The sequence below is a fragment of the Hylobates moloch genome, unplaced genomic scaffold (genome assembly GCF_009828535.3).
Source record: "Hylobates moloch isolate HMO894 unplaced genomic scaffold, HMol_V3 SCAFFOLD_1, whole genome shotgun sequence".
NCBI lineage: Eukaryota > Metazoa > Chordata > Mammalia > Primates > Hylobatidae > Hylobates > Hylobates moloch.
This window is the reverse complement of record NW_026652276.1, coordinates 71,366,477-71,379,300: the sequence shown is the minus strand read 5'-3', so window position 1 is coordinate 71,379,300 and position 12,824 is coordinate 71,366,477. Positions and strand designations below refer to the sequence as shown.

Genomic DNA, 12,824 nt, shown 5'->3' with positions numbered 1-12,824 from the left:
TCAAGTGATCCTCCCAAAGTGCTGGGATTACAGGCATGAGCCACTGCTCCCAGCCATGGATTGCTTTCTTGATTTCTTTTTCTGCTAGTTCATTGTTGGTGTATAGAAATGCTACTAATTTTTGTATGTTGATTTTGTGTAACAGACACAGATCAATGGAACAGAATAGAACCCAGAAATAAATCTATGCATTTATGGCCAACTAATCTTCGACAAATGCACTGGGAACATTAAAATCTGGATGTCCATATGCAGAAAAGTGAAACTAGCCCCTATCTCTCACTGTATACAAAAATCAACTCAAAATGGGTTAAAGATTTAAATGTAAGATCCAAAACTATGAAACTACTACAAAAAACCTTAGAGGAAACACTTCAGGGCATTGGTCTAGGTTAAGATTTTACGAAGAAGATCTCAAAAGCACAAGTAACAAAAGCAAAAATAGACAAATGGTATTTTCTCAAACTAAAAAGCTTCTTCACAGCAAAGGAAACAATCATAGAGTGAAGAGACAACCTGCAGAATGGAACAAAGTGATTTGTAAACTATTCATCTGAGAAGGGATTAATATCCAGAATTTACAAGGAACTTAAACAACTCAACAGCAAAACAATAAATAATCCAATCTAAAAATGGGCAAAGACATCTCTTGAAAGAAGTAACCATACAAAAACCATACAAATTTTAACAGGTATATTTAAAAAATGCTTGGCTGGGCACAGTGGCTCTCGCCTGTAATCTCAGCACTTTGGGAGGCCGAGGTGGGCAGATCACTTGAGGTCAGGAGTTTGAGACCAGCCTGGCCAACATGGTGAAATGCCATCTCTACTAAAAATACAAAAATTAGATGAGTGTGGTGGAGTGCGCCTGTAGTCCCAGCTACTCAGGAGGCTAAGGCAGGAGAATCGCTTGAAACCGGGAGGCAGAGGTTGCAGTGAGCCCCGAGACTGCGCCACTGCACTCCAGCCTGGCAACAGAGCGAGACTCCGTCTCAAAAAAAAAAAAAAAAAAAAAAAGACAAAAAATAACAAATACTAGCAAGGATGCGGAGAAAGGGAGACCCTCCTACACTGTTGGTAGAAGTGCAAATTAGTATAGCCATTATGGAAAAAAATATGGAGGTTCCTTAAAAAAAAGATAGAACTACCATATGATCCAGCAATCCTACTACTAGGTATATACAAAGGAAAGGAAATCAGTATGCTGAAGAGATGTCTGCATTCCCGTGTTTACTGTAACATGATTCATAATAGCTGAAGTATGGAATCAATCTAAGTGTCCATCAACAGACAAATGGATAAAGAAAATGTGGTATACATACACAATGGAATACTATTTCACCATTAAAAAAATTTCTCTCATTCACAGCAACACTGATGAGCTTGGAGGACACTGTTAAGTGAAACTAGCCAGGCACAGAAAGATAAATACTGCATGTTCTCACTCATATGCAGAAACCAAAAAGGCTGATCTTATAAGTAGAGAGCAGAATAGACGTAGGGAAGAGTAGGCAGGAGGGGACAGCCAACAGTTGATTAATGAATATAGAAGTATAGCTGGATAGGAAGAGTAAGTCCTAGTGTTCTATAGCACTACAGGACGACTATAATTAACAACAATTTATTGTATATCTTAAAATAGCTGGAAGAGCAGATTTCGAATGTTCCCATCACAAAGAAATGATAAATGTTTGAGGTGACAAATATCCTAGATACCCTGATCTGATGATCATTATACATTGTCTCTACATGTAATATCACACTGTACTCCATAAATATGTACAATTACTCTATCAATTAAAAACAATAAAAGCAGAAAAACAAAAAATGAAGGTTGTATGTACAGTGTCTGTTGCTTGTGCTTACTTTCTTGCTTTTGGCAAATATACTGCTCTATTTTTCTCTAGAAATAAATCAATACTCCTAGATAATGTATTTACCTTTCTCCCCACCCCTCTCTGCTAGAGCACCATTGCTACCAGCAATTTGATCCTTGGAATGTTTTCACTTCCAAATTACAAACTCTTGATGCTACTATCATTAAAATTTGCCTACCTAATAATACTGCATCTCACAAACACATTATCATCATCACTCTCAACAACAGGAGTCATTGGTCACAACTGTCATACATTCTGTAGCTTCACCTATATTTGTTCTTAAATGAATTTTTAAAATTACAACTTACTCAAAAGACAAAAGAGTAAAACCAACATTAATTCAGTATCTTCATCCAACATATACCTATACTTGAATTTCCCCTATTGTCACAAAAATGTCCTTTATAACTGTTTTCCTCCAGTCCAGGTGCAAATCAGGATTCAGATTCACACACTACATCTGATTGCTATGTCTCTTTGGCCTCATCCAATCTATAACAATTCCATTTACCTCTCTTTGTTCTTCAAGACACTGAATACTTTGATGAGTCTAGGCCAGTTGTCTAGCAGTGTCCCAGGAGTATTGTCTCATGACTAAAGTCAAATCAAATATTTCCAGCATTAAAAACAGAGGTGATTTGTGTAACTCCTACTGCACCACCTTAGGAGGCACATACAATGTCAGATTCTCTGACATAATATGCCAATGAAAAGTCTGATCTTGCTTATTATGGTGGTGAGAAATGGTGTCCATTTTAAACACATTTCTCTTTTGTAATAACTAATCTATGGGGTAAACGTTAGGACTCTGTAAGTATACTGCTCTTGAAAACATTTTACTAAATGTAAATGTCCAATGGAAAACATAGGATCCTTGCCTTAATCAGTAATTATATTGGGGATGTCAAATGGTGAGTGTTCTGCTTCTACATTAGGTGGCATTCTTCTAAGAGACTATTATGTATTATAACAACAAGTATAACTAGCACCTAGATGTTGGTTCCTAAGTACCATTCTTCATTAAAATGAACCAGGAATCCTTGGAAAATGTCTGCTCATATTCAATGCAGAAAAGGACGAGGTAAGCCAGAAATGTCTTGTGTCTGAAAACCAAAGACTGATAAAAGATCTCTAAAGTGACCATGTGAAGGAGTTTCCAATGGCCAAATCTGGGACAATTTGAATTTCAAAGACAGTAATGAATTATAACAACTGAATAAAAAAAGGAGCTGGCCAGGCGCAGTGGCTCAGGCCTGTAATTCCAGCATTCTGGGAGGCTGACGTGGGCGGACTGCTTGAGCCCAGGAGTTAAATGCCAGCCTGGGCAACATGGTGAGACTCATCTCTAAAAAAAATACAAAAAACTTAGCCAGGCATGGTGGCACTTGTCTATAGTCCAAGCTACTCAGGAGGCTTAGGCATGAGGATCACTTGAGCCTGGGAGGCAGAGGCTGCAGTGAGCCGAGATTGTGTCACTGCACTCCAGCTTGGGTGACAGAGTGAGACCCCTCTCTCAAAAAAAAAAAAAAAAAAACGACAACAGCAGCCAGGAGACCACAGCAATACCAGAGAGAGACGGTAAAGATGTACATGAACACAAATTAAGCAAAACTGTTTACATCTTTTAAATCTAGGTAAAGAATATGATGGCATTCTTTGTACTACATTTTCAACTTATCTATAGGTATAGATTATTTTCAAAGTAAAAAGTAATAAAAATTTTAAGGTGAAAAAACCCACAGGAATGCAGTTTGAGAGAGCATTTTTAGTGTTATAATGACACTCTATACTCATATACTATACACTATACTGAGTATACTGCCATTATAACACTACGATAGAATATGTAACTTTAAAACATCAGGAAAAAAATTCATTTGTCCAATGGAAAACACGTAAAGTACAAGAAGAAGACATTAGGCAATAGACGGCAGAACCGAGTCAGAAAATAACAATAATTACAAAAAATGTAATTAACAAAACTCACCATTTAAGAGAGTCGAATGCTCCTATTGTATCAAAAAACATATGCTGTCTACAAGAAACACATTTAAATTTTTTTTTTTTTTTTAATGAGACAGGGTCTCACTCTGTCGTCCAGGCTGGAGTGAAGTAGCATGATCTCAGCTCACTGCAGCCTCAACCTCCTGAGCTCAAGTCATCCTCCCAACTCAGCCTCCCAAGAAGCTGGGACCACAGGTGGGCACCACCATGCCTGGCTAATGTTTTGTAGAGATAGGGTTTTGTCATGTTACCCAGGCTGGTCTCGAACTCCTGGGCTCAAGTGATCCACCTGCCCCGGCCTCCCAAAGTGCTGGGATTACAGGCAAGAGCCACTACTCCCAGCCCCAAGAAACACATTTAAAAAGAGCAAAAATAAAATAGAAAACCACATACCTAAAACAAATATAAACCAAAAGAAAGCTAAAATTAACCGTAAGTAGTATACAGTCATAAAAAGAATAGAACAAGAGATACACATGTAAAAATACTGCCTCAAAATATATCAGGCAAAAACAAATGAACAGCAAGTAGAAATACATAAATCATCAGTTAAATATTTTAATACATCTCTCTCAGAAAAAGATACACCAAGCTGATAATGTAAGGAGATATCTAAGATCTGAACAAATACAATTAAGAGCTATTAGATATGAAATGTTTCTAAAATAAGGCACATTCAGGGACTGATGTCATACAAACTACTTTCCAACTGTAATGCAACAGATTGAAAATCCACAACAAAAAGATAGCTCAAAATATCCTATATTAGTAACCCTTGTGTTAAAAAGGAAACAAAGGTAATTATGAAATATACAGATCTGAACATTAATTAAAATAGTACCCATCAAAACTTATGGAAAAGTTACAGTAGTTCTTGGAGGGACAGCATTAATCAGGAAACAAGAAAAGTTAAAATAAATGAGCTGGTATTACTTCACACCCACTACACTAAAATGAAAAAGAATCACAACAAAATGTCAGGGAGGATGCAGAACAATCAAAGTTCTTATACAGGTACAAACACTTTGGAAATCTGGCAGTTTCTTATCAAGCAAAATATACATCTATCCAGCTAAGTACCTTCCCAAGAGAAATGAAAACATGTTACCATTTGTACCAAAATGTTTATTGTAACCTTACTCATAACAGGCAAAATGAAAACATCCAAATACTACTCTACTAAATGCATAACTGTGGTATATCCATACAGTGGAATTCTATTCAGCAACAAAAAGAATTAACTTTTACTAAAACAGCAACAACCTGGATAAATCTCAAAAATACTATGTTAAATAAAGGATGCCAAATACAAAAGAATACTGCATACTTTCATTTATTGTATATGGAATCCAAGTACAGGCAGAACTAATATGTAGTGACAGAAATTAGATAAGGGTTGGGGGAAAAGGTTTGACAAGAGGGAATTGACTGGAAAGGGGCAGAAGAAAACTCTCTGGAGGGATGGAAGTGTTCTATATTTTGTTTTGTGTGGTATTTACATGAAACAATTTCCAAATCTAAGAGGGGGGAATACGCAAATGGTTATAATACCTTTATTCCTAATTATCAAAACACTGGAAACAACACAAATGTTCCTCATCTAGAAAATGGACTAAGAAGGCCAGGCGTGGTGGCTCATGCCTGTAATGCCAGCACTTTGGGAAGCCAAGGCAGGCGGATTACTTGAGGTCAGGAGTTGAGACCAGCCTGACCAACAGGGTGAAACCCCTTCTCTACTAAAAATACAAAAATTAGCTGGGTATGGTGGCACATGCCTGTAATCCCAGCTACTCGGGAGGCTGAGGCAGAAGAATCGCTTGAACCTGGGAAGTGGAGGTTGCAGTGAGCCAAGATTGTGCCACTGCACTCCTGCTGGGTGACAGAGCAAGACTCTGTCTCAAAAAATAAATAAACAGAAAATGGACTAAAAACAAGTGGTTATCTTCATATAGCAGAATACTATTTAGCATTCAAAAGGGTCAAATATCCAACAACATGGATCAATCTCAAATGAATGTATTATGCTAAGTTAAAAGAAGCCAGACTCAAAAAGGTACATATTGCAATATGTATCCATTTATATAGCATTTCTTAAAAACCTAAACCAAAAGAACAGAAAACATATCAGTGGTTGCCAGAGGCAACCTAGAGGAGTTGACTACAAAGGGGTATGGGAAAATATTTTGGCAAAATAAACTATTTAACACCTTAATTGTGATGGTGGTTACACAATTATATACATCTATCAAATCTTACAACAGAACTATATAGTAAAAAAGGGTAATTTTACCAACTGATAATTATACCTTAATAAAAACCATGGGGAGAAAGTCCCATAACCGAACACATAAGAGCTACACATTTTACTGTATGTTAATTATTTCTATATACAAGTAAATAAACTAAACATTCAACTCAATAGCTGGAAGAAGAGCCACAGAGACAAATCCAAAATAACAAGTAAATTATGAAGGCTGAAATCACTGGGGAAAAGGGAGAAGAAAATAACAGTGAAAAAAATTAAAACAAAAATTTGTTTCTTTGAAATATTCATTAAACAAAGCTTTGGCAAGATGAACAGAAAAAGGGAATATGAAGAAAGAAAATAACAAAGGAGGTTTTTAAAGTATTATAACTATATACTAATAAGTTTAAAAGTTTACACAAAATGAATTAATGAACTAAATATTAAAGAAATTAAAATCACAGTAAAAGATCTCTCCGGCTGAGCACAGTGGCTCACACCTGTAATTCCAGCACTTTGGGAGGCCAAGACAGGTGGATCACTTGAGTCAAGAGTTTGAGACCAGTCTGGGTACATGGTAAAACCTGGTCTCCACAAAAAAAGTCCAGCAACAACAAAAAACTAGCCGAATGTCATGGTGCAAGCACCTACAGTCCCAGCTACTTGGGAGGCTGAGATAGAGGGACTGCTTGAGCCTGGGAGGCACAGGCTGCAGTGAGCCGAGATCACACCCCTGCACTCCAGCCTGGGCGACAAAGTGAGACCCTGCATCCAAAAAAAAAAAAAAAGGCACCATTTTAAACAAGCTCCAGGCCAAGACAGTTTTACATGTCTACTCATATACTCATGAACATTTCCTATCATATACAGGATGCTGAAAAAACTACAAATAGTGAAAGGGGCCCAGTTCATTTTGTGAGGCTAATGTGATAGTGAATTATAAAACAGATATGGTAGGGTAATGAAAATGTTCTGTATCTTAAGAGGAATGTAGATAACATGAGTGTATATACATTTGTCAAAACTCACTGAACTACATTCTTCCAGTTGGCACATTCATTTCTCTTAAAGCATATATGTAAAAATCCTAAATAATTTATCATGTATTAAATCCAACAAATGGTAGGGTTTTTTTGTTTGTTTGTTTTTGGTTTTCTTTGAGACAGAGTCTTGCTCTGTGGCCCAGGCTGGAGTACAGTGGCGTGATCTTGGCTCACTGCAATCTCCGCCTGCCGAGTTCAAGCAATTCTCCTGCCTCAGCCTCCCAAGTAGCTGGGACTACAGGCAAACACCACCATGCCTAGGTAATTTTTGTATTTTTACTAGAGACAGGGTTTCACCATATTGGCCAGGCTGGTCTCAAACTCCTTACCTCGTGATCCACCCACTTCGGCCTCCCAAAGTGCTGGGATTACAGGTGTGAGCCACCACGCCTGGCCTGATAAATGTTTTTTAAATAGTAGTATATCATATCAAGTATGGTTTATCCCAGAAATACAAACAAGGTTCAACATTTTAAGAATCTATCAAATTATCATACTAATAATCCAAAGGAGAAAAATCTGAGTCTTTTAATCAACATTGAAAAAAGACTTTCATAAGTTCAAAACTACTTATAATTTTTAAAACAAACAAAATCTCCTTAACTAACCAGGAATAGAAAGGCTCTTCTTTAATTTGGGCACAGTTATATACTCGAAACCCAGAGCAAACATTACACTTAATGAAGAAACCTTAGACAATTACTCTTTTAGAGCAAGAAGAAGACATAGCATTCAAGGGTCATGACCAAGATAAGGAAAAAATATGTATTTAAGATATAAGAGATTAAACTATCATTTTTGGAAGATAATTATTTCCCTTAAATCTACAGAACCAACCATGACAACCAATAAAAGAGAACAACAGCAAGACTGCCAGATACAAGACCAAACTATAAAAATTAAAAGCATCCTAAGCCAGCAAAAATCAACTAGAAAATATAATTAAAAAAGATTAACAACAAACTTTAAAGGATCTAACAGCAGAAAATTCCTAAGAAGTCCATGGGGAGAAGAACTGAATAAACAGGGAGACATTTCATGTACTTAAATAGGATAACCTAATCTTACAAAGATGCTAGTAGTACCTAATCTACAAATTCAATGCATTCAAAATTAAAATTACATTTGAATATTTTAAGGAAAAAGACACAAAAAAAGCTATAATAGAAGAATTCCCAAATGCTATCAAGAATATAGAGATGCTTAAATTTTATGAAGGACTAAAGATCCATAAAGAACAAAGTCAACCCTAGAAAAAGAGTAAACGAGAGATTTTACTCTACCATATAAAAAATACATACCAAAATATGATAGTATTTTTAATGTGATATTGGAGCACAAGAACACAGATCACTGGAACATCAGAGACATTTCAGAGACAAACCTACATACTATATATACATGGCAACCACATATATATACTTGTTTTTTTTTTTTTTTTTTTTTTTTTGAGACAGAGTCTCACTCTTGTCACCCAGGCTGGAGTGCAATGGCACAATCTCGGCTCACTGCAACCTCCACCTCCTGGGTTCAAACAATTCTCCTGCCTCAGCCTCCCGAGTAGCTGGGATTACAGGCACCTGCCACCATGCCCAGCTAATTTTTTGTATTTTTTAGTAGAGATGGGGTTCCACCATGTTCACCAGGCTAGTCTTGAACTCCTGATCTCAAGTGATCCACCAGCCTCGGCCTCCCAAAGTGCTGGGATTACAAGCGTGAGCCACCACATCCGGCCCACATATACTTATCATATATATGTAAATCATATATGTGTTAATTATGTAAGTCATATGTATGATAAAGATGGCATCACAAATCAATTTTAAAAAAAGATGATTTAAGAAGCACTGTGGAGAAAACTTGTTCACTAGACGGAGAAAAATAAAACTGGATCACTACCAATATTATATAAAAGGTGAACCCTAGATGGATTAAAGAGCAAGTATGATAGTAAACCTATAACATTAATAACAGAAACTGCAGAATATCTTTATGGCCCAGGGATGGAGAAGCAGTATTTAACAATTAGAATACCATCAAGGTCTATGAGATCAAATTCTAGTTTTTGAATTTCTTTTTTGAGCCATTCTAACTATTTGTAAAGACTGATATTTGAGGACTTTTATTCTTTCTTAGGGATCACCCAAAAAAACAAAAATTATATTTATTGTTAATAGAATAAAACTCATTCCATCTTGCAATTACCAGATGTCAAATGGACCCTTTCATAAATCTAAAATATATTATGGAATCTTACAGATCTTATTTTTCCTATATTTTGAATTTATCACATACCAGGAATTACTTCATCATTACTTATTATTTTCATCAATTATTCCCAACTATACTAAAAAACAAAATACAAAATCAAAGAAAAAAATGAAGAATGATGGTGTATGGTAGGCAGAATAATTTCCCCAATGATACACATGCCCTAAACTCCAGAGCCTGTGACTATGTTACCTTACATGGCCAAAAAAAGGACTTTGCAGAATTGATTAGGGGTAAGGCTTTTGAATTGGGGAGATTATCCCAGATTATTTAGGTTGGTCTAATCTAATCACATGAGTACATAAAAGTAGAGGCCCAACCTTTCCAGACTGTTGTCAGAGGGAGATGTAACTTTGGAAGAATGGTCAAGGAGATGGGCTGTTGCTGGCTTTGAAACTGGAGGAAGAGCCAAGCCAAAGGATACAGCAGCCTCTAGAAATTAAAAAAGTGGCCAGGTGCAGTGGCTCACACCTGTATTCCAACACTTTGGGAGGCCGAGGTGGGCAAATCACCTGAGCCCAGGTGTTCAAGACCAGCCTAGGCAACAAGGTGAAACCTCTTCACTATTAGAAATACAAGAATTAGCCAGGCACGGTGGCATGCACCTGTACTGCCAGCTACTGGGGAGGTTAAGGTGTGAGGATCACCTGACCCCAGGAGGCAGAAGGTGCAGTGAGCCGAGATCATGCCACTGCACTCCAGCCTGAGTGACAGAGTGAGACCCTGTCTCAGAGGGAAAAAAAAAGAAGAAGAAAGAAACTAAGAAAGGCAAGGAAACTGATCCTCCCCTTGAGCCTCCAAAAAGGATTACAGTCTTATAAACACCTTGATTTTAGCCCATAAAACTAGTAACAGACTTCTAACCTACAAAACTATAATAAATTTGTGTTGTTTCAAACTCCTAAGTTTACTTAGTTTGTTATGGAAACAACAGAAAAATACAGATTTAATAACCTAAAAGGATGGTGCAATAGTAAAATCACCTTTCAGTTTTCTTCTTGCCTTCCATTATCTTTCAAGCACTGCATCATCTTTCATCTTGCTTCATCTTTTAAGACTTTTTTTTTTGAACCTGAGTTTCACTCTTGTTGCCCAGGCTGGAGTGCTATGGCGCGATTTCGGCTCACCACAACCTCTGTCTCCCAGGTTCAAGCAATTCTCCTGCCTCAGCCTCCCGAGTAGCTAGGATTACAGGCATGCACCACCACGCCTGGCTAATTTTTTTTTGTATTTTTAGTAGAGACAGGGTTTCTCCATGTTGAGGCCGGTCTTCAACTCCTGACCTCAGGTGACCCGCCCACCTCGGCCTCCCAAAGTGCTGGGATTACAGGCGTGAGCCACCGCGCCCGGCCTTTTAAGAATATTTTTGAAAGACTAGAATACCATCTTTGTAGTCCAATGTTAGCTTTCACTGACTCCACCTAAGAATTCAAAAATTTTCATTTTCCACCCACAATGGCCAAGAGAAGAAAATGACAGAGGAATACATCTTACAATTATTAGATGAATCAGAAAATATAAACACCAACAGTAGCATGTCTAGACTCTGAAGCTGATGGTGGTGATAACTATTTGTAAAATCTCACATAATCAGGTAACATAATGCTAGACGAATTTTCTCAAATTCAAGAATCAATGAATTGAACAATATATTTCTAAGGAAAAAAAGAAAACACAGTAAGGACTGCATTATGTAATATTCTGCAACCATATTCTGGACCACCTCATTATGCTCAAAGGACACATCACAGTATTCTTTCATCTTTTATGTTTATGAGCCAAAATTTACTTGATACAAAGAGATGTACAATGTAATTCTTATTAAAATATCTAATAAAGTTGTTTTTCATAATACTTTCATTCCTGTGTCTATAAATTAGTAGTAAAATAACTTATAAATATAAAAATACAAAAAGGTCTATTTGACCCAAATGGTTAATGGTGATGCTTATTTTTGTTAAATACCAAGAGTTAGTCAAAACTTTGGAGATACAAACCGTAAGGCAAAAAATTGGTGAGACTGATTACAACAAATTTAGAGAGTTCAATGTGCTATGAATTCACACAACTCCAGTTCAACAGAGACCATGAACAAAGTAAGAGACATATGACAAAGTGGGGGAAATTACTTACGATGTATGAAGTCAACAAGAAATCAACATGTAGAATATACATGGAACATGGGAAAATCAGTTAAAAAAGAAAGTAATACTAATATAAAAACAGACAAAGAATTAAAATAATTTCTAAGACTCCCAATAAGCTAACAGGCATACAAAGAAATGCTCAAAATAGGCCAAGCGTGGTGGCTCACGCCTGTAATCCCAGCACTTTGGGAGGCCGAGGTGGGTGGATCACCTGCAGTCAGGAGTTCAAGACCAGCCTGGCCAGCACGGTGAAACTCCGTCTCTACTAAAAATACAAAAATTAGCCAGGCGTGGTGGTACGCACCTGTAATCCCAGCTACTTGGGAGGCTGAGGCAGGAGAATCGCTTGAACCTAGGAGGCAGAGGTTGCAGTGAGCCAAGATTGTGCCACTGCACTCCAGCCTGGGTGACAAAGTGAGACTCCCTCAAAAAAAAAAAAAGAAGAAATGCTCAAAATAATTGATGGTACAAGTAAAACAAGAAGATATTTTATACTTAAATGAGGAATGTGGATGGTGTCAAGTGTTTCTGCGACATGGAAATACAGAAATACTCATGCACTCTGCTGAAAATGCAGATTAGTACAACTGTTCTGAATAGCAACCTTGTATTTATCCAATTTCAGTCTATACATACTCTATGATCTAGCAACTGTGCTCTTGGGAATACATCCTAAATAAACGGTCACAAAGGTCTGTAAGAGCCCAGGTACATGAAAACTCATCACAGTTTGAGGTAGACAATCTGGGTCTATCATTGAAAGGCTGAACACAGCAATACCTAACCTTTTTGGCATCCAGGATCAGTTTCATGGAAGACAATTTTTCCATGAAAAAAGAGGGAAGGTGGAGGTGGGGTGGGGAATGGTTTAGAGATGAAACTGTTCCACCTCATATCAGGCATTAGATTCTCATAAGGAGTGCACAACCTGGATCCCTCACAAGTGCACAGTTCACAATAGAGTTCATGCTCCTATGAGAATCTAACGCTGCCGAATCTAACAGGTGGAGCTCAGGCAGTAATGCTCACTCTCCTGCCGCTCACCTCCTGCTGTGCGGCCAGGTTACTAACAGGACTGGTACTGGTCCTTGGCCCAGGGGTTGAGGACTCCTGGCCTAAAAGATATACACTATTAAAGTTTTATGCAGCAGTTAGAAACAGTGGATTAGATGTACAGATAGGACCATGGATAATAAGGGCAGGCAGGATAAGAAAGTTCATAGTGGGAGACAGGC

General features: G+C 37.4%; 1 protein-coding gene across 3 annotated transcripts in view; it reads right to left on the bottom strand.

The window, feature by feature from the left end:
- Window positions 1-12,824, bottom strand: part of TLK1 (tousled like kinase 1) — a 176,792-nt gene that overhangs the window by 114,167 nt on the left and 49,801 nt on the right. The gene's annotated exons all lie outside the window — the stretch shown is intronic.